The following is a 20146-nucleotide window of genomic DNA, read 5'->3' on the forward strand; positions in this document are numbered from 1 at the left end:
TGCATAAATTATTATTTATTATTTTGGATATAGAAATGATCCAGTGTTTTACATTAAAAACTAAAACAGATCAGATCGTATATTGAATCGGAGAGCTCTAATCGTCCCAAATTGGTTCAATCCGTTACAATTAAAGCCACTTTGTGCATTTTCAGTACCCTTTCCATCACCCAATTAAGAACCAATCAGCTCCGGTTGAACACCGCGTAAATCTCCCATTTGACCGAGTTTCTAACGGGCCTTCCTCGCGCCGCCTATCGACGGACATCAGCTGCGCCGTGTCGAAATCCCTTCAAACTATTCAGCTCCCCAGTTCACCTTGTCGGCTTGGCCAGACCCATTAATGTGATGTTTTCATAATTTCGAGTCGATTTGCATTAATCGCCCGTTCCGCCGCTTCCGTCCCGTTCCCTCTCTTCAAAGTCCGCGCGCGTCTTGAGCGCTTGCGCTCAAATTCCTCAAGCTTAAGCCACATTTTTTTCGCAAATTTCGCGCCCAGTCACGGTGTGTTCTACTCGGTGGCCCCAAAATGAGACGACGAAGGGCTTGCCAATGCTGGCAAGCCTTTGTTGACATTCAAGCGTTCGACGATATCGTGAGGTTCTCCGCTACCTTGAACCAATCGCGGCTGAAGATAGGACACGTTGTGCTTGCGCTGTCTTGCAGCCAGGGTTTGACGGTAGCCGTGCAGTCGCGCTTTGTTCTTCGTCAGTCAAGTGATAAAACGGACAAGTCCGTGATATCTGGAGCGCATCTTGGCGCGCATTGTTCCACACATAAGCGTGTGGTCGTAACTTTCAAACTGGATAACATTATCCGTATGAGGGGGGGTTCGTCAAGTGGTCAAACTTTCTCCCTTAAAAGGAGCCATAAAACATTTGCGAGGTTTCCCAAATCGCGGTTCGCTGAATTCGGCGACCTAACCTCAATGTGTCGCTGTGGAGTCAACGACGTGACAAAGTCTGCACCCATCAAGTAACAATTTAAAAGCTGATGTGGTAAATGTACAGAGTAGAGTCTCCTCAAACAGGTGCGGCGCCACCGCATTCCAAAAAGTTAAGGTTAAGGGATAAGTGACGCGCACGCGGCCCGTCAAAAAAAAAAAACGAAACAAATGACAGAGCTTCATGGCTGTTTGATTCGGATTGCATCAATTTACATTGATGACTGGTCGATAAAGCGGCCTACAAGTCCCATTAATAATAGGAATCAACGGTCACCACTATAATTGGCCGCGTGCGATTGTCTTTTGAGTCATGCTCAAGGTACCTCCTGAGTACGCCTCTGCTGGGTTTCAGGTTCAAGTTCGTGCATTACGTGCGAATTATGAGTCCATGTTTTATGACTTTGGACGTGGAATTCATCGCGTGTTGACATTGAAGGTTGGTTTTGGGGAAGCGAGGTTTAATTAAAAGCCTCTGTAAGTTAGTCAAACTTTAAATAAAACGATCCCGATAACTGCGAATCGCTCAGCCATGCTACCTTCACCAAGCGGTCAATACCTCTCGAAAACGTCTGTATCTTGATCTGGCCTTAGCATTTCCTTTGCACGCGATTCTCTCTAAAAACGCATGCTATGCACTCGAACGAGAGATGTCAGACATCGAATAACTATGGTACTTCATGGCGGTTGTTCCAAGACATTGCAACGTTATTTTAAGACCTCTTTTACACAGATAAGAATCATTTCCCAAAATCGTGAACAACACAGGAAAAAAAAAATCATGGTAATTTAACATCTGGGAAGGGGTACATCTTTTATGTCAGAAAAAAATGAGTATTTAACCTAAAAAAATGTGTAATTTTACCACGTTTCTGGTGTAATGTTTTGTTTCAATCTAAATTGAGGTAAAATTACATGATATAAGAGGTAATATTCAACCTTGCAAATTAACACCTTCTAAGTTTACACAAATTTTTACTGTGAAGGTGTAATATAGAAAGGTTAATTGTATGATGTAATTTAACCTCAACTTAGAGAGCAATTCTCTCAGATTTCAGTCATTCGATTTTTTTTTGTATTTTTTAATCCGACTGAAACTTTTTTGGTGCCTTCGGTATGCCCAAAGAAGCCATTTTGCATCATTAGTTTGTCCATATAATGTTCCATACAAATTTGGCAGCTGGCCATACAAAAATGATGTATGAAAATTCAAAAATCTGTATCTTTTGAAGGAATTTTTTGATCGATTTGGTGTCTTCGGCAAAGTTGTAGGTATGGATATGGACGACACTGAAAAAAATGATGCACGGTAAAAATTTTTTTGGTGATTTTTTATTTAACTTTTTGTCACTAAAATTTGATTTGCAAAAAAACACTATTTTAATTTTTTTTTCAATTTTTGATATGTTTTAGAGGACATCAAATGCCAACTTTTCAGAAATTTCCTGGTTGTGCAAAAAATCTTTGAGCGAGTTATGAATTTTTGAATCAATACTGATTTTTTCAAAAAATCGAAAAATTGGTCGCAAAATTTTTTCAACTTCATTTTTTGATGTAAAATCAAATTTGCAATCAAAAAGTACTTTAGTAAAATTTTGATAAAGTGCACCGTTTTCAAGTTAAATCCATTTTTAGGTGACTTTTTTGAAAATAGTCGCAGTTTTTCATTTTTTTAAATTAGTTCACATGTTTGCCCACTTTTGAAAAAAAAATATTTTTGAAAAGCTGAGAAAATTCTCTATATTTTGCACTTTTGAACTTTGCTGATACGACCCTTAGTTGCTGAGATATTGCCATGCAAAGGTTTAAAAACAGGAAAATTGATGTTTTCTAAGTCCCACCCAAACAACACACCATTTTCCAATGTCGATATCTCAGCAACTAATGGTTCGGTTTTCAATGTTAAAATATGAAACATTCGTGAAATTTTCTTTTCGAAAAAAATATTTTCAAAAAATTTAAACCAAGACTGTGTGTGTGTGTGTGTGTGTGTGCAACCAACCAAACGGGACCACGCGGTCGCTTCTTACAAATTGAGTTGTTTCCATGTATTTTTAGCTCTCATTCTATACATGCAAATAACTCGCATAGGCATTTGGAAGGTGTTAGCTCTGCCGAGCTTCGGTGACCCATTTCTACGCTGGCTAGCCGAGCGCGAGGTACTTCAGCTTTGTCGACAAGCCCCGCCCTGAAGAACGTTTGGACCAATCGGATTCAAACGTTATTTAGAACTTCCGAACCCTTTGTCAAATGGACAAGGACCCAGCGCGTATATAGTTGATGGTGGTAACAGTATTCCTAATTCCAGTCATAGCTCACCAAGTCGCGATGGCCTAGTGGTTAGCATTTTTGCTTACCAATCCAAAGGACGGGGGGATCGAACCCCGACTCGAGCGACTTTGATTTTTCGTACATGTTCAGAGTTTCAAGATTTATATTTCCTATACTTTCTCGTTGGGAGCAGATGGGAATCGAACCCAGGACCATTCGCTTACAAAGCGAACACCGTAACCAGTCAGCCACGGCCGCTCCTTTCAAAAAATTTAAACCAAGACTAACATTTCAAAATGGCCAAACATTGAATATTACGCCCTTTTAAAATGTTAGTCTTGGTTTAAAAAATTTGAAAATATCTTTTTCGAAAAGATCGGAAAATTTTACGAATGTTTTATATTTTAACATTGAAAATCGGACCATTAGTTGCTGAGATATCGACATTGGAAAATGGTGTGTTGTTTGGGTGGGACATCAATTTTCCTGTTTTTAAACCTTTGCATGGCAATATCTCAGCAACTAAGAGTCGTATCAACAAAGTTCAAAAATGCAAAATATAGAGAATTTTCTCATTTTTTCAAAAATATTTTTTTCAAAGGTGGGCAAACATGTGCACTAATTTAAAAAAATGAAAAACTGCGACTATTTTCAAAAAAGTCACCTAAAAATGGATTTAACTTGAAAACGGTGCACTTTATCAGAATTTCACTAAAGTACTTTTTGATTGCAAATGCAATTTTTCATCAAAAAATGAAGTTGAAACATTTTTGCGATCAATTTTTCAATTTTTTGAAAAAATCAGTATTGATTCAAAAATTCATAACTCGCTCAAAGATTTTTTGCACAACCTGGAAATTTCTGAAAAGTTGGCATTTGATGTCTTCTAAAACATATCAAAAAATAAAAAAAATAAAAATAGTGTTTTTTTGCAAATCAATTTTTAGTGACAAAAAGTTAAACAAAAAATCACCAAAAATTTTTTTACCTTGCATCATTATTTTTTCTGTGTAGTCCGAATCCATACCTACAACTTTGCCGAAGACACTAAATCGATCCAAAAATTCCTTAAAAACAAAGATTTTTGAATTTTCATACATCATTTTTGTATGGCCAGCTGCCAAATTTGTATGGAAAATTATATGGACAAACTAATGATGCAAAATGGCTTCTTTGGGCATATCGAAGGCACCAAAAAAGTTTTAGTCGGATTAAAAAATACAAAAATTAAAATTTAAGAAAAAAGACGCTTATTCACGATTTAGTAAAATGATTTTTCTCCGTGTATTTGTGTGCACCAACAGAGATTCGCCCTTTCGATTTCATCTCAATCCTGGGTTTGAAGGTACACCAGCTGCTGCAGTGCAGCTGCGCCACTAAATAATTCCAATCCAGGTTAAGCTGGCCGCGTCTTCCAGCTGTGTGGCTTTGTTGTTCTCCTCCACCTTCTCCAAATCATTGAGTTCAATCTCCGGTCCAGAAATGCAAATCCCAGCGCTCGCCCGGTCAAAAGGGTGCCAATTGAACTGATAAGACGATTACGGCGGCTGGGAAGTTCCGCGTAGATCAAGCGTCACGTGGCAGACCTCGGCTATTCCAATTTTGAAGAGTCCTCGAGATGAGCGCGAGCGCACGAGTGCGAAATTGTTGCATTCCAAGTTGAGTGGCAATTAGGGTTTGCTACGGCGGCGACTTGGAATTCCACTCGTTCTCGAGTGAGAATCTCTTGATCATGGACACTAGCGTGCACAGGGTGGAGCAACATGGGGCAACTGCCCCACCATCCTCAGAAATTTGTTCTAATTTTAGTAAGGGGGCGTCCATAAACAACGAAATTTTCTAAATGTCCATATAATTGCCCCACCTTCCTCAAGGAGCTGGGCACGCTACTGATCATGGAGGTGGTTTTATCTGCTTGGGGACCATCCATAAACCACGTGGACACTTTTTTGAGAATCTCGAACCCCCCCCCCCCTTCGTGGACAATTGTCCATACAAAAAAAATATTTTTGTATGGAGCGTGGACAATCGCCATACCCCCTAAACTGTCCACGTGGTTTATGGATGGTCCCTTGACGCTGGTTGAGCTGATTCAGTGTGTAAATGATGCAGAAGAATGTTGCGGCGATCGTCAACTATTTGCAAACAAGTGGTCAATACAAGTCGATTGAAGATGCTGTGTACAGTTATTGTGGTTCAATTGCCAATAGCCACTATACAGTTATCATCACAAAATTGTTCAATATCCTTAAACAGTTTTGGAGTTTTTCAAAAGCTCCTTTAAGCTATTGTCTCTCATATATTTATACACAGAAAAAAATCATGGTAATATTACATCTGGGAAGAGGTACATCTTTTATGTCCGAAAAAAAGGTGTAATTTTACCTCTGGAAATGTGTAATTTTACCACTTTTCTGGTGTAAAGCAACTTTTTCAGTCTAAATTGAGGTAAAATTACATCATAAAAGAGCTAATATTCAACCTTCCAAAATTATAGCTTTCAAATTTACATTATTTTTTACTGTGTAGGTAAAAACTCTAGAGTTAGAAGAGAGAAAATTGACATAATCTTACAAGTTTCACAGCTCATGAGCAGTGAGCACTCATTGAGAGAGAAATGTGAAATAGACAGAATCTTTTTTTCTCAGATAAAACGTCAGACGTCGCAAAACAATTATAATCTGTTAAGCTCTTTTGCAAAATATCTGATATTCTATGTTGTACCGTAACTCTATCCAAAGAGTTAAAGTGCACGTTCCGAGCACTTTTAAATCATTCACTCTCGTCGCCGCGTTGTGTTTGAATTAGCCGAGAGCGTGATTTCGATTATTCCGCTGACATTTGAAACCGCGAACCAAACCCTGGGTTCGCTCACAGAACCTGTTTGGTTTTGGTTTAGTGTGCGGCTCTAGTAAGTATGAATTCTATTTCGTCTTACTAGACCGGGTTGATCAGGTTTTGCCGCGTGCAACAACAAAGTCAACAAAAAGCTGAGTTGTTTTTTTAGTTGAAAATCGCATTAAATGCGCCATAATCAATTTGATAAAGGCACGTCACTCAAACTTTAGGGAAATCCCCTTTGGTGGAGAAGATTCAGGCCACCTAGTTGAGTCGGTTCACGTTACAAGCTCGACGAAGTTATGCTGCTTGAGCGTTAAAACAAAATCCGAAAATCCAATCTCGATGACCAGATGTTGTTTTCGGGTTAGGCTTCATCATCTTTCTTCAGCTGCGAAAAATAATAGATACAATCGATGTTTAGTGACTTGGAAAACGTTTTACTTCACAGGTTGAAGTGGAGCTTGTCGTGAGCGGGTTTTTGATGAACTTAGATTAGTTTATGAACATCCGAGGTGCGGTGTTCACGGCTTAAAGATACACAATGGACCACTTTTGAAAATATTGACATGAGATGAAAATCACGTACTTTCATGTCAATAACAGAGCGATTTTCTACAATCCTCCAAAATCAATGAAAAACGGTGAAATCGTCACGATTTAATCGGTATGATTTCAAACTAAATTTCTCAACAAAGCGAAACACAATATCGTCTTGAAACGAAAGCGTCCAACACTTCAAGCCAAACTTAATTCAAATGCACTCCTCTGTCCACTTGAAACAATATTGCACCGCAAACAATGTGTACTCTCTACTCTACTCATTTCGGACGACCTCCCCTAGATCAGCCGTCGCTCATCGTCCTCATTAGCATCTCCATTCTCAATTGGCCATCGAAAGATTGCTGCGGCCACATTTCGTTGTTTGCAAACACATACACACAATGAGCCACAGAGAGCCATAAAACAAACGTACGGCACGCTTGATTCAATGATGTTGAAAATGTTGCAAGAATGCACACTATAAATCATTGCAGAAAAGTGCATGAAAACAGTGTTGGAAAATATGCATCTTGCACGCGAAATGGCTAATAAAAAGCAATCGACACCTGCGCAACCTTCACACATGATTTTACCACATTTTAGCAAGAAGTAATTTTCGTCTGTTAGATTACACTCTTGAATTCTTGGAAATTTAGGCGGAGTTGTGATTGAATAGATGTCCAAAATCATATTTTGACAATTTTGTTTTTTTTTGACGTAGAGTAATTATCTAGAATTTGTTTTTGATAAAGAGCATCGTTTTCACATTATTGTGAACATTTTCACAAGAAGTTCAGTTTTTTTTTTGCAATTCAAAAATGCTTTATGAATGAAAACATTTTTGATACAGCCTCAAACTGTTTAAAAAGTGTGAAAAATAAGTTTATCTAAGCGTCATATAATTAGCCTTTAAGTTTCAAAACTAGCGCTATCTCGAAAACTATTGGTTTGGTTTACATTGTGATGAATGAAACTTTTGTTACATTTTCTGCTATTTTTTAATGTCAAATTTTCAGAATTCAGAGTAACCTTTTGAACTGATTTTAAACACTTATGTTGGACATATTCAAATGTTGGGGTGGATTTAAAAATTAGAAGTTATTTATAAGAGCAGATCACCATTTGAAAAACTGGGGCTTGATCTCACTGAGGAAACTATTTTTCCACAATTTAGGGCTGTGAGAGGCCGTGTATCTGAGCAACAATCAACAATGTTAAAAAAAATATCAGCTGATTAAAATGTTTTTTTTTTTTTGTGAGGATTTCCTTTTTTTATAAAAACTATACTTAAATTGTAAAAACTGGTGCATTTTATCAAAGAATATATGAAGTCTTTTCTAACTGCGAATAAGACAAATGATTTTTCAAAATTTTGTATGCAATATTTTTTTTTATATTTTTTTCATAGGTGTATTTTTTTTGGTACCTCATTTTACACCATCTTAAACTCAAGCGCAAAATATGCTCTTTTTGTTCCCTAAAACATATAAAGAAATAAGATATTTTAAAAAATACCTATATTGTGAACTTTAAGTATTAAAAAGTCAAATAGAATTCGTGTTTTTTTGGTGCGTAACTATTTATTTCTTATGAAAAATCTTAATCATAACCCACAAATTTACCGAAGATACCAAGTCGATCAGAAATCCCTTCTCAAAATACAGATTTTCGACCATTCACATGTGTATTTTGTATGAACATTCTTATAAAAAATTTCTTCAATGTGTGAATTGGGTCATTTAGGAATTATAGAAATGTCGCATTTTAAAATGATGTGTTTGAAATTTCCTTACTATTTATAGGGAAATCAAGAGTCCTGAAAACTTCTCTGAGTATCAGCAAAAAATGTTAAAAAAGTGAATTGAATTTGATTTACTATTTTAAGGATGCTCAGCATTTATTCAACTATGAAAATTATAAAATAGTTACCAAGACAATTTCTACAAGGACACAAAGAAGATTTAATACGCTGTGGGTACGATAATCACTTATTTGCTCTAAAAAAGGGTCACATTATTGGATTATTATTAGGTTTTAGACTGGTAAGTGCATAAATCTACACACAAAAAAATATTTCCGAATGTTACATCATTTATGATGCAACACTTTTGCACGTCATTAAACATTTAAATTTAAATGCAATTTGATGTAAATTTGCAACAAATTATACGTAAAAACATGATTTTACGTGTGATTCAACCGTTTAAGTCGAATCTCAAGTTTAAATCAACTGAGTTTACATAAGGACTTTTCAGAAAAATAGGTACGAATTCGAAAAATCTTGTTTAGGGACCATCCTTAAACCACGTGGACACATTTTGGAATTCTTAACCCACCTCCCCCGCATCGTGGACAATTTCCATACAAAAATAACCTTTTTTTGTATGGAGAGTGAACAATCCTTGATCCTACCCCCCCTCCCCCAAGGTGTCCCCGTGGTTTATGGATGGTCCCTTAGGAGACATGATTGTTTGAAAAAAATCGATATGAATTTGTTGACAAAAATACTGTAAAAAATTATTATGTAAAACGAAATCGAATTTGCAATGGAAAACTATACAGAAAAAAATAATGTAAATTTGGAAGCTGTAATTTTTGAAGGTTGAATATTACCTCTTTTATGATGTAATTTTTCCTCAATTTAGACTGAAAAAGTGACATTACACCAGAAAAGTGGTAAAATTACACATTTCCAGAGGGTAAATTACACCTTTTTTTCTGACATAAAAGATGTACTCCTTCCCAGATGTAATATTACCATGATTTTTTTTCTGTGTACTTTAATTTTTTTGATAAGAGCTTTTTAATTTTATAGCTACTGTTAAATATAAATTTTCGATTTCTTTTCGTTTTTTTACGAAATTTTCTAAACATTTCAAAAATTTTATAGTTTGGTCTTAATTATGAAATTAGAAAAAAAATTATCTATTTTTAGACCTTTCCAAATGTAAAGCTTGATTTTATAAATTGATATTATTTTTATTGAAAAGTTCAGAAAGTCACACAAAAGTTTTAACTTTTTTAAGGGAAATGACACTTTATTGTGACATCAATTGAAAATGAACCAAGATGAAGTTTGCGTTATAATTTTATGTTTGGACACGTTTTTTAATAGTTTGAATGTTTTTTTTTTCAATAATATTGCAAAACGGTTTATTTGGCAACAAAAAAGTTGCTTTGATCGACATTAAAACCCCTGAATTGCCAAGAAAGGGATAAAAAAGCAATTCTCGATTGTTCAAAACACAAATCATTAGTAAAGATTTGCATCACAGTTTCAGAAATAACTTCATGGTGCAATTCCTTTCCTTTTTCCAACTAAGCCTGCAAACTGCACTCACGTGTGTGTGTGCGTGCGTGCGATCGCCACTGGCGCAAACTTTGTTGCACCTTTAGTTTGACCACCCTTAGCTTTACGTGACTGTGGTTTTAGTCCGACACCCTCCGCTAATTGGGCGGTTTGCTTTGCAAAATAAGTTTGATTTTTGTTTGCGCGAGCGCGCGTGCCGTCGGGGGCAAAACCACGTGCCCATGAGCATAATTTGCGTTATTTAAGTTTGCCCGGTTGCGGAATTGAGGAAGGTTGCTAACCGTTTAGCGCTTTTTTTTGTTTTGCTAATTAATGCACTTTTGTGTAAGAGAAGCGCTCGGACAGAGAAAAAGGTCCAAGTTTTCGACACACGTTCTGCGACCGCGCAAATCAACCGTTTCGAAGAGGGTAACGCTTTAAGGTGGTGTCACAATGCACCCCCCCCAATTGACCGCATATCCGTCCAATTGAAGTGGCGACCTTCTTTCAACGGATTGAAACGGAAATTGGGTGGATGGGCGTCCTAAGTGGTCAACGCAATTACACTCTGCGCCCAAATCAGGCCTGAATCACCTGAGAGAGCGCACGAACTTGATCGATTTAACGCATGACTAAGCGGCATTGGAGTCAGGTTAACTTGGGTAGACTTTTGCACTGATCGTTTCGGCGTGTGCCTTCCACAGCTAGGTTAGCTGACCTCACAAAGCTTACACCAACTGAGAGTTAAGCATGAAATTGTGTCCTCAAGATGGATGTATTACCATAAAAAAAAATCTGTCAGAAAATTATGTTGCACCATTTGCAGAGGGGAACTTTTTAACAATTTTCTATTACCTACCCTTAATACCCTTTAACAGTGTTCCCAGTTTTTCAGAATGTCTTTCAAGTATTCATCTTCTAATATTTTTAATTTGTTGCTTTATTGGTTACGATAGCCTGTTAGTTTAAACTGTGTACCAGGTCATGGATTTAATTTCTGTTGTTCAAAAGAATATCCAATATTAAAACACATAAATACAAATCATCACAATTTATTATTTTTAAGAATGTACAGTAGCGTGACACATGCTGCAAAATTTGAATCAACAGATTATAAGTATGGATGTGTGACGAAAGGTCGAAAAGTCGAATGCCAAAAGGTTGAATGTGGAAGAACTAACACCAAATTCTTAAATATTTTTATGAATTTTCTAACATAGAATACATTGTGGTTTGTGGTTTGGTTGAGCGTTTTAGCAGAATGCATTCTCTTTGTATTCAAAGAATAAATGTAATATGGGGCATTCCAGGTCAACTGGGTACACTTTTGGACTCGACCATCACCGATTTGGACCAAACTTTAAGGGAACGTTTATCTATCGATAGTTAATATAAATCCCAGGTTTGGTACTGGTTGGAACATCTCTCTATTTTTTGCACCGCTCTCTTTTTGACGATTTTCTAAAAAACTTTTTCTTTTAATCATAACTTTGCAACTATTTGAGTACAAGACTTTCTACAAGTTGCATTTTAAAGAAAATTGTCCAAAAAATCGATAAAAATAAAATTTTAACCCTAAAATGCCCCCTAGTATTATATTTTGACGATTTAAGTATTGAAATTATGTTTTGACTAATTCTTTATATTTTTATTTGTTTTATTTTATCACAATCTTGTTCCCCGGACAATTTTACATAATTATCAATGTACACCTCAAACTAAAATGAACTATTGGCGAGAAACAGAGATTTTACAGAAAAAAATGATTTTGCGCAGCACTCTGTCCTATGTATTCAAATCCGAAATAAGTTTTTCACATATAAAAACCGAACCATGCGGGATTCATCCCTTTTTGTTGAAAATTACAACGCTGCGCAAAATCAAACTTTATACAGTTAAATCGCTGTTTATCGCCAATAGTTCATTTTAGTTTGAGGTCTACATTGATTATTATGTAAAATTGTCCGGAGAATACGACGGTGATAAAATAAAATAAATAACAAGAAATTTTCAAAACTGTATTTTAGCGCTTAATACGTTAAAATATAATATAAGGGGATATTTAAGTGTTAAAATTTTATTTTTGCAATTCCTTCGTGAAACTACTCACTTTTCCTGTCATTCTTGAACGACAAAATAGCCTACTTTTCTGTACCAAAATAACAGAATCGAAAAGCAATACTTTTCAAAATAAATGCTGAAAAGTTCTACTTTTCAGCACTCAAATGGGTGCTGAAAAGTGGCACTTTTCAGCACTTGTTTCGAAAAGTAACACTTTTCATTTTTTTTATTTAAACGATTTATTGACAAAATACAATTTGACATAAAATTTCACTCAGTGGGTGTTTTTTGGAATTGCAAAAAATGTTGTATGGAACTCGTTGCAAAACTTGATTTTTCAGCACTCTTCGTATTTATCCAACTCGGTGAACCTCGTTGGATAAATGTACGACTCGTGCTGAAAAATCCTCTTTTTGCAACTTGTTGCATAAACTACTATTTTATCGAATTCCTTGGACAATTTTCTTTAAATGCATCCTGTAGAAAGTCTTTTGCTCAAAAAGTTGCAAAGTTATGATTGAAAAAAAAAGATTTTTAGAAAATTATTTCAAAAAAGGGCGATGATGAATGTTCCCTACAAGTTTGGTCCAAATCGGTGAAGGTTGAGTCCAAAAGTGTACCCAGTTTACCTGGAACCATATTTTTGTTAAAACAAAATTCTTGCGAAAAATCCACATTTTCCTGTGAGTTTTGGAAAGTTTCCTTTGTTTTTTTTAATCTATCTTTGATGGTCTGTAATAATTCATAAACAACTTTGACTTTTGAAATTATGCAAAAATGTCTCAAAAAATGCAGGGCAATTTTATCATAAAAAACTCTAAATTTTTAAGAAAATAGAAGTGAAATTGAAATTCTAACCATTGTCTAACCATTAACATTTTGTCGAAGATGTTTAAAGAAAATTTACTCTCAAAGAAAGTTAATCTAAAATTTACATAAATGTTTGGTTGATATTTAACTACGCAAACAAAAACCTACTGCAAAGTGATAAAAACAAACATAATGAGTCGTTCGGACACCTCAACCGAACCCTTTCACGATAATCCCAAGTCAAGTGTCCCTCAGATAACATCTACACAAACTCAAATCCACTCATCTCATCATGACTGTCCCTGACAGCAGTCACTTAGGGGAGAGTGGGGAGACTTGATCCCCGGGGACACTTGATCCCAAGCCTGTATCTCGTCAGCATGTGGGTAAAACAATTAGCTTTGTTCTAGAAAGTTGTGTGAAATTAACTATAACTCATTGTAGAAAACACAGAAAAAAATTAAAAAATGTTTAGATTGAGTTACACACATTTTTCTGAAACGAGCTGCAAAAAACTTCCAAGAGATCTTTTTTTCTTTGTTTTGATTGTATAGTAAACACTCAAAAATTATTCAAAAAAATATTTTTCATACATGAATTGTTTGATAAACTTATCAACTCCAAAACCCTTACGCATTTGATGTTAAATTTATCGTCATACTATTTTTACAATCAATTGTTTAAAAAGTGAGTTTAGGAGACTTGATCCCTGCATTTTTACAGTCACTGGAATCTGCCTCAAGATTAAATAATTGGGCTGGGTTTTCATACATGGTTTCCTTTAGTATAGTTGTACATAACTTACTGCAGTTTGTACCTTTTTCAAAAATTTTGTAAACAAAAATTTCCAGCTTTTGTTAACATGCTTAATTTTGGTCGAAAAAATAATATTTTAAGTTTTTAAATATTTTACATACTAAACTTGTTATATTTTGAACACAAACGTACAGGTTTTATGTGAAATTGCTGTAACTTATAGAGAATTAAAAGTTTGGATGAATAAGAAACATTTTGCTTAAGATTTCTTCAGAATGTTGAAAGGGGGATCATGTTACCCCTAACATTTTTAAAATGCCCGTTTAACATATTTTTTTAAAACGCTTGGCATGATTCGAAGAGTTAATCTGATTATATACCCTCATTAGCCAAACATAGATGAATGTTTAAGCTTTCAACTCATGCAAAAAGTTTATAGTTTTGTGAGAAATTGACAGAGTTTTGTGCGATACAAAAAAAGGGGATCAAGTCTCCCCACTCTCCCCTACACTGCACGGCCCGCACTTCACAGACAACAACAACTCTCTTCAAGCCATGCAGTAATTCAACTCCCAAAGGGCAAAACATCAACCGCGTCCAGCTTTGCACGTCACTTCGGAAGCCTTGACTTCGGTGTCGTCTAGCTTCCAGCTCCTTCCTCCGTTCACCGTAGAGACCTCCTCTTCCAAACACTTCTTCTTTTTTTTTTCGTCTACGCGACGCAGTCTTCGCACTTTCAAACTCCAGGCCTTATCTGCGGCTCTGTTGTCTTCCTTTCCAAACCTGGGATACCTTCGGCAAAGCCACAATCACTGCTTCGCGACTTGGAGCTATCGCGGACTTGAAGGTTTCACTAGTACTGTTACTATAATTGTCGATTAACTTTCACACTGCGTAGCCGTTTGAAGAAGTCGTCGAAGACGATCGGGTGTTGTTTTCCCTAAACAAGCCGTCCGTGTAGACAAAACAGCGAATCTTCACAACATCGCGGTGTGCCAAATGTGACACCGATTTCTTTATACTGGAAGAAACTTGATCCGAGCGATACCCATTGATCACCCATTGGGTTTGATTTTCTCCCAAATCAGGTTTTCCTTCGAAACTTACACTCGGAGATAGCGCAAAAAAGGGAAAACACCGCTCGAAATTGGGGGTTGATTTACATAATAAGGGGGTCTCTTTCAAGGTGTGCGGAGAAACTCCACGCGATCCCACCGAAAAGGCCTTGAAGAGGTCGGACTCGATCGCTCCTGTTACCATAAATTAACGACAATCCGAAGCGAACAACCGAGCAACGAAAAAAAAAAAACAGGAATCCCGCGCCGTCTGACTCTACCGCACAAGTCTTTGTGTCTCTACCTTGAGGTGTCTTGCACACGCGTACGCGATCAGATCTTGTCCGCGCAGTCTGCTACAGCCGCGCGCGCGCGACTTGACGACAACACGAAACGTGCACAAAAAAGGAGTCCGCTCGCGGAGATTCAACGACCCTAATCCGACGGAGTTCCGCACTCAACTGCGGGTGCGCGCGATCACAACAAAACATCAACAAAACAAGATCCAACGTGCCGACGAAGTAGGCTCTGAGAGAGCGGAGAGAGCGAGCGCAAACAGCTGTTTTGTGCAGCGAAGCGGGCTCTGCACGTGGTTTGAGGTCGGAACGCGCTCAAACGAGAGTGAGAGTTTTGCTTTTCGGAGAGGTTCGGACTCCCGAAGGTGAGGGAGAGGCTTGCAGTGAGCGAAATCGAAAAGCGCAAAACGAAGAGGTGTCGGTCAGTTGCATTTCGAACACGCGAATCGTGACGGAGTTTGACGGCGCAAAAGAAGAGAAGCATGTGGACATGGGTTTTCGTTCAAGCATGATAAGACTCCGGAGTTGGTCGTGTCGGAATGGGTTCGGCGGGGAAAACGCTTTCCGAATTGTGTTTTGTACGGCTTAAATTGTTCGATTAGGGCGGAAAACAGGCGTGTGCGTGTTTGGAAAATTTGTTTCGATTGCTGCATTTTTTCATGCGATTGTGAAGTTTTGTTAGCTCATTGATTTTTTTTAATTTTGGCATAAATTAATTCGATTAGTTTTGACATGTTAACATTGATTCAGTTCGTTTAAGTTAATTAATGGGTCAATATAATGAAGTTGCAATCAGTTCACATGACCTTGATTTACTTTAACTGGAATGTGCTTCAAAAAATAAATAAATAAATCAAGCAAAATAACATAAATGGGCCATGTGACACTTCAAACATCGTGAGATTATACAGATATTTACTCAACAACTCGTGGCTAGTGTCTTCGACAAGATCCTACACGGAAAAAAGTAAATTCTCGATGAATTTCTCATGAATAAATTGAATAAAATTCACGAACCGAATTCACGATTACGGGAATTGTTTTTTTTCTGTGTAAATTGAAAACTATTTTTATTACCAAACATGCTTTGTAGGTGAAATTTTTGATAAATGCTGTTATTTTAATGCACTGATCTAAGGAAATCGTTGAATATCATAGGATTAGTACTTCCATCCTGGGAATCCCTGGGACAATATTACACCGGCATCAGGAGCAAATTAGGACGAAAGAAACAATTTAAGACAGGAGTCAAAGCTAAACATAAACATTTCCAAAATTTTACATAGATTGGTATCTGGGTGATGAATAGAGAGAATGCGTAACGTGATTATCGAATGATCCCACTTTGTTTACATCTACAAAGTAGGAGGCTGTTCAAGCACAAGCATGACTTTTTTTTTGCTGGTAAATGAGCTGTTTTATAATCAGTAGTATGTGTTTTATTTTATCTAGTTTTTGACTTTTTTTTGCAGAAAAAAAATGTCGCGTTTCGATCGGTTAGAAGAGATTTTTCTTTTTTAAGGACGACGAAGAACTGCGGCGAGATTGTCATTCTACGATGTCGCAGATAAATTCCCTGGCTGATTTTGGAATCCTGCAGCTTTCTCTGGTCCAGCGAAAAAACATCGCTAAATCTAGCGAAGCTGATCCAACAATCAGAGAAGATTATCACTAAACCAGGTTTTCAAACAAAATCAAACAATAAATATAGCTTTTGGGTGGATACAGCCATTCATAATTATTAAAAATGACCATCTCGTTTCCTTTTTTATGATTTGTTGACTTCATCTCCTAGTCCTCAGAAGCCACACATTTTTTATTCTTGCAAAAAAAAAAAAAAACGATAATAATACTCTCTACTTTTGGCGAACAGTCAATTGGTTCCACTTTGACAGTTCAAAATTGAGGCCGTTTTGCGAACCACTATTCAGCACCCAGATTGGTATCATTTTATTTGTTTTCATTTCTTGTATTTTAAAGACAGATTCAAAGACTTTTGTGGTCATGTCAAATAAAAAACATAATTATAGAAAGATGTTATAACGAAACTTTTTTTAATTTTAATCACATTTAATTAAAATTGTGGTTCATTTAAAATCCCAAAAACAATAAATAGCAAAAAAATATAATTATTATTGCATAAGCTTTTACAAAAATCTGCTGTCCTTGTTTAGCTTGAAGTGTAGATCATCAATCAACGGTAATGAGCGAATTCTATGATTTTAAGTTAAAAAAAAACATAACAAATATAATGGAACAAAGATTTTATGACTGTTCCAATTTTACAAACATTAATCATACGGCACTTCATACGCAGGATACTGGATTTTGAAGGTTACTGTTGTTTTATGTTTTATGTTTTATGTTTTATGTTTTATGTTTTATGTTTTATGTTTTATGTTTTATGTTTTATGTTTTATGTTTTATGTTTTATGTTTTATGTTTTATGTTTTATGTTTTATGTTTTATGTTTTATGTTTTATGTTTTATGTTTTATGTTTTATGTTTTATGTTTTATGTTTTATGTTTATGTTTTATGTTTTATGTTTTATGTTTTATGTTTTATGTTTTATGTTTTATGTTTTATGTTTTATGTTTTATGTTTTATGTTTTATGTTTTATGTTTTATGTTTTATGTTTTATGTTTTATGTTTTATGTTTTATGTTTTATGTTTTATGTTTTATGTTTTATGTTTTATGTTTTATGTTTTATGTTTTATGTTTTATGTTTTATGTTTTATGTTTTATGTTTTATGTTTTATGTTTTATGTTTTATGTTTTATGTTTTATGTTTTATGTTTTATGTTTTATGTTTTATGTTTTATGTTTTATGTTTTATGTTTTATGTTTTATGTTTTATGTTTTATGTTTTATGTTTTATGTTTTATGTTTTATGTTTTATGTTTATGTTTTATGTTTTATGTTTTATGTTTTATGTTTTATGTTTTATGTTTTATGTTTTATGTTTTATGTTTTATGTTTTATGTTTTATGTTTTATGTTTTATGTTTTATGTTTTATGTTTTATGTTTTATGTTTTATGTTTTATGTTTTATGTTTTATGTTTTATGTTTTATGTTTTATGTTTTATGTTTTATGTTTTATGTTTTATGTTTTATGTTTTATGTTTTATGTTTTATGTTTTATGTTTTATGTTTTATGTTTTATGTTTTATGTTTTATGTTTTATGTTTTATGTTTTATGTTTTTTTATGTTTTATGTTTTATGTTTTATGTTTTATGTTTTATGTTTTATGTTTTATGTTTTATGTTTTATGTTTTATGTTTTATGTTTATGTTTTATGTTTTATGTTTTATGTTTTATGTTTTATGTTTTATGTTTTATGTTTTATGTTTTATGTTTTATGTTTTATGTTTTATGTTTTATGTTTTATGTTTTATGTTTTATGTTTTATGTTTTATGTTTTAAGTTTTAAGTTTTTAGTTTTTAGTTTTTAGTTTTTAGTTTTTAGTTTTTAGTTTTTAGTTTTTAGTTTTTAGTTTTTAGTTTTTAGTTTTTAGTTTTTAGTTTTTAGTTTTTAGTTTTTAGTTTTTAGTTTTTAGTTTTTAGTTTTTAGTTTTTAGTTTTTAGTTTTTAGTTTTTAGTTTTAGTTTTTAGTTTTTAGTTTTTAGTTTTTAGTTTTTAGTTTTTAGTTTTTAGTTTTTAGTTTTTAGTTTTTAGTTTTTAGTTTTAGTTTTTAGTTTTTAGTTTTTAGTTTTTTTTAAGTTTTTAGTTTTTAGTTTTTAGTTTTTAGTTTTTAGTTTTTAGTTTTTAGTTTTTAGTTTTTAGTTTTTAGTTTTTAGTTTTTAGTTTTTAGTTTTTAGTTTTTAGTTTTTAGTTTTTAGTTTTTAGTTTTTAGTTTTAGTTTTTAGTTTTTAGTTTTTAGTTTTTAGTTTTTAGTTTTTAGTTTTTAGTTTTTAGTTTTTAGTTTTTAGTTTTTAGTTTTTAGTTTTTAGTTTTAGTTTTTAGTTTTTAGTTTTTAGTTTTTAGTTTTAGTTTTTAGTTTTTAGTTTTTAGTTTTTAGTTTTAGTTTTTAGTTTTTAGTTTTTAGTTTTTAGTTTTTAGTTTTTAGTTTTTAGTTTTTAGTTTTTAGTTTTTAGTTTTTAGTTTTTAGTTTTTAGTTTTTAGTTTTGCCCTTATTAAAAAGACAATATAATCGTTTAAAAAACACAAACCATGTTTTATATAATGTGACCATCTGCACCCTTAACCAAAACTCATCTTCGCGAATGCCTTGAAATTTGCGCATTCCTTCAACAACTAAAACACGTTCTAATTTTACGGATTACCACTGCTCGCGCGCACGAACCAAGTTCGAGGGAAATCCATGTCGCCACTCATTCAAATCAAAACCATCGTCGAACAAAACTTGGTGATTCGATTCTTCCATTTCCTGCGACCTTCCAAACCGGCTGCTTCTTTTAGTTGTTCTTTTTTTTCTCAATCTGCCAGGTAGAATAGAGTGGTTCAACAAAAACGGTAGACCCTGGAAGGACTCTTACACAATGGGAAGAACAACTTTGGACGCGACGCAAAGGTGCTTCCAGGCTCAAGGACGTGCGAGAGACTTCGATGAAGCGACGAACCGCTCTCTAGATTGGTTTCCCATGCAAATCAAGAAGTAATCACACAAACAAATGGACAAATTGGTTGTGAGCAAAAATAATCAAAGTCACTAATGTAGTATTTTGCGAACCTCCAAAAAGTCAGAGGCCACAGCTCAGAACTCTGCCCAGATCGCGCCACAATGCTTTCATGTTTTTAAGTGCGGTACAAGAAGTCTACAGTGAGTGAGAAGAAATCTACGCTGGACAACCTTCAAAAGTCCAAGCTCTTCGTGCTGTGCGTCGTTCCCAAGCAGTTCAACGCGCGTATGATTACTGCCTCTATTTCTGTACATCGAACAAAAAACATGAACGATTCACTGAAAAGTGAATGGATTCGTGGCGTTGTGTGTGCGAGGGAGGGTCTTGGAACGAAAAACATCACAGATCTATCGATTTTGGGAAACACAACTACCGAAGGTGTCTTTCTAGTACGACATGCAAGCGTGAATAAACTGTAAAAAAATCATGGTAATATAACATTTGTGTAAAATTACATTGAAAGGATGTACAGTATGTAAAAAAAGTATTTACACCCCTTGGGCACTATGCACATTTTGTGATGAAACATGTAAAAAATTTAAAGTTTGACAGGAACCTAGGACTACGTTTTGTTCAGAAACTCATGCCAAACATTTTGCTTCAAAAAGCTCATGAAAAGATGATTTCTATAAAAAGTTA

General features: G+C 34.7%; 1 protein-coding gene across 6 annotated transcripts in view; it reads right to left on the reverse strand.

Moving 5' to 3' along the window:
- LOC6037080 (cGMP-dependent protein kinase, isozyme 2 forms cD4/T1/T3A/T3B) overlaps positions 1-20146 on the reverse strand; it is a 289426-nt gene that overhangs the window by 95053 nt on the left and 174227 nt on the right. Inside the window, exon 1 of one of the 6 annotated variants that reach the window (XM_001846979.2) lies at positions 14619-15030. The exons of the other annotated variants lie outside the window; for them this stretch is intronic. The gene's annotated coding sequence lies outside the window, so the exon portion shown is untranslated. Of the gene's footprint in view, positions 1-14618; positions 15031-20146 lie in introns of those variants that run through there. 6 annotated transcript variants of the gene reach the window in all.

This window comes from Culex quinquefasciatus, chromosome 2 (assembly GCF_015732765.1).
Source record: "Culex quinquefasciatus strain JHB chromosome 2, VPISU_Cqui_1.0_pri_paternal, whole genome shotgun sequence".
In the NCBI taxonomy this organism is placed as follows: domain Eukaryota; kingdom Metazoa; phylum Arthropoda; class Insecta; order Diptera; family Culicidae; genus Culex; species Culex quinquefasciatus.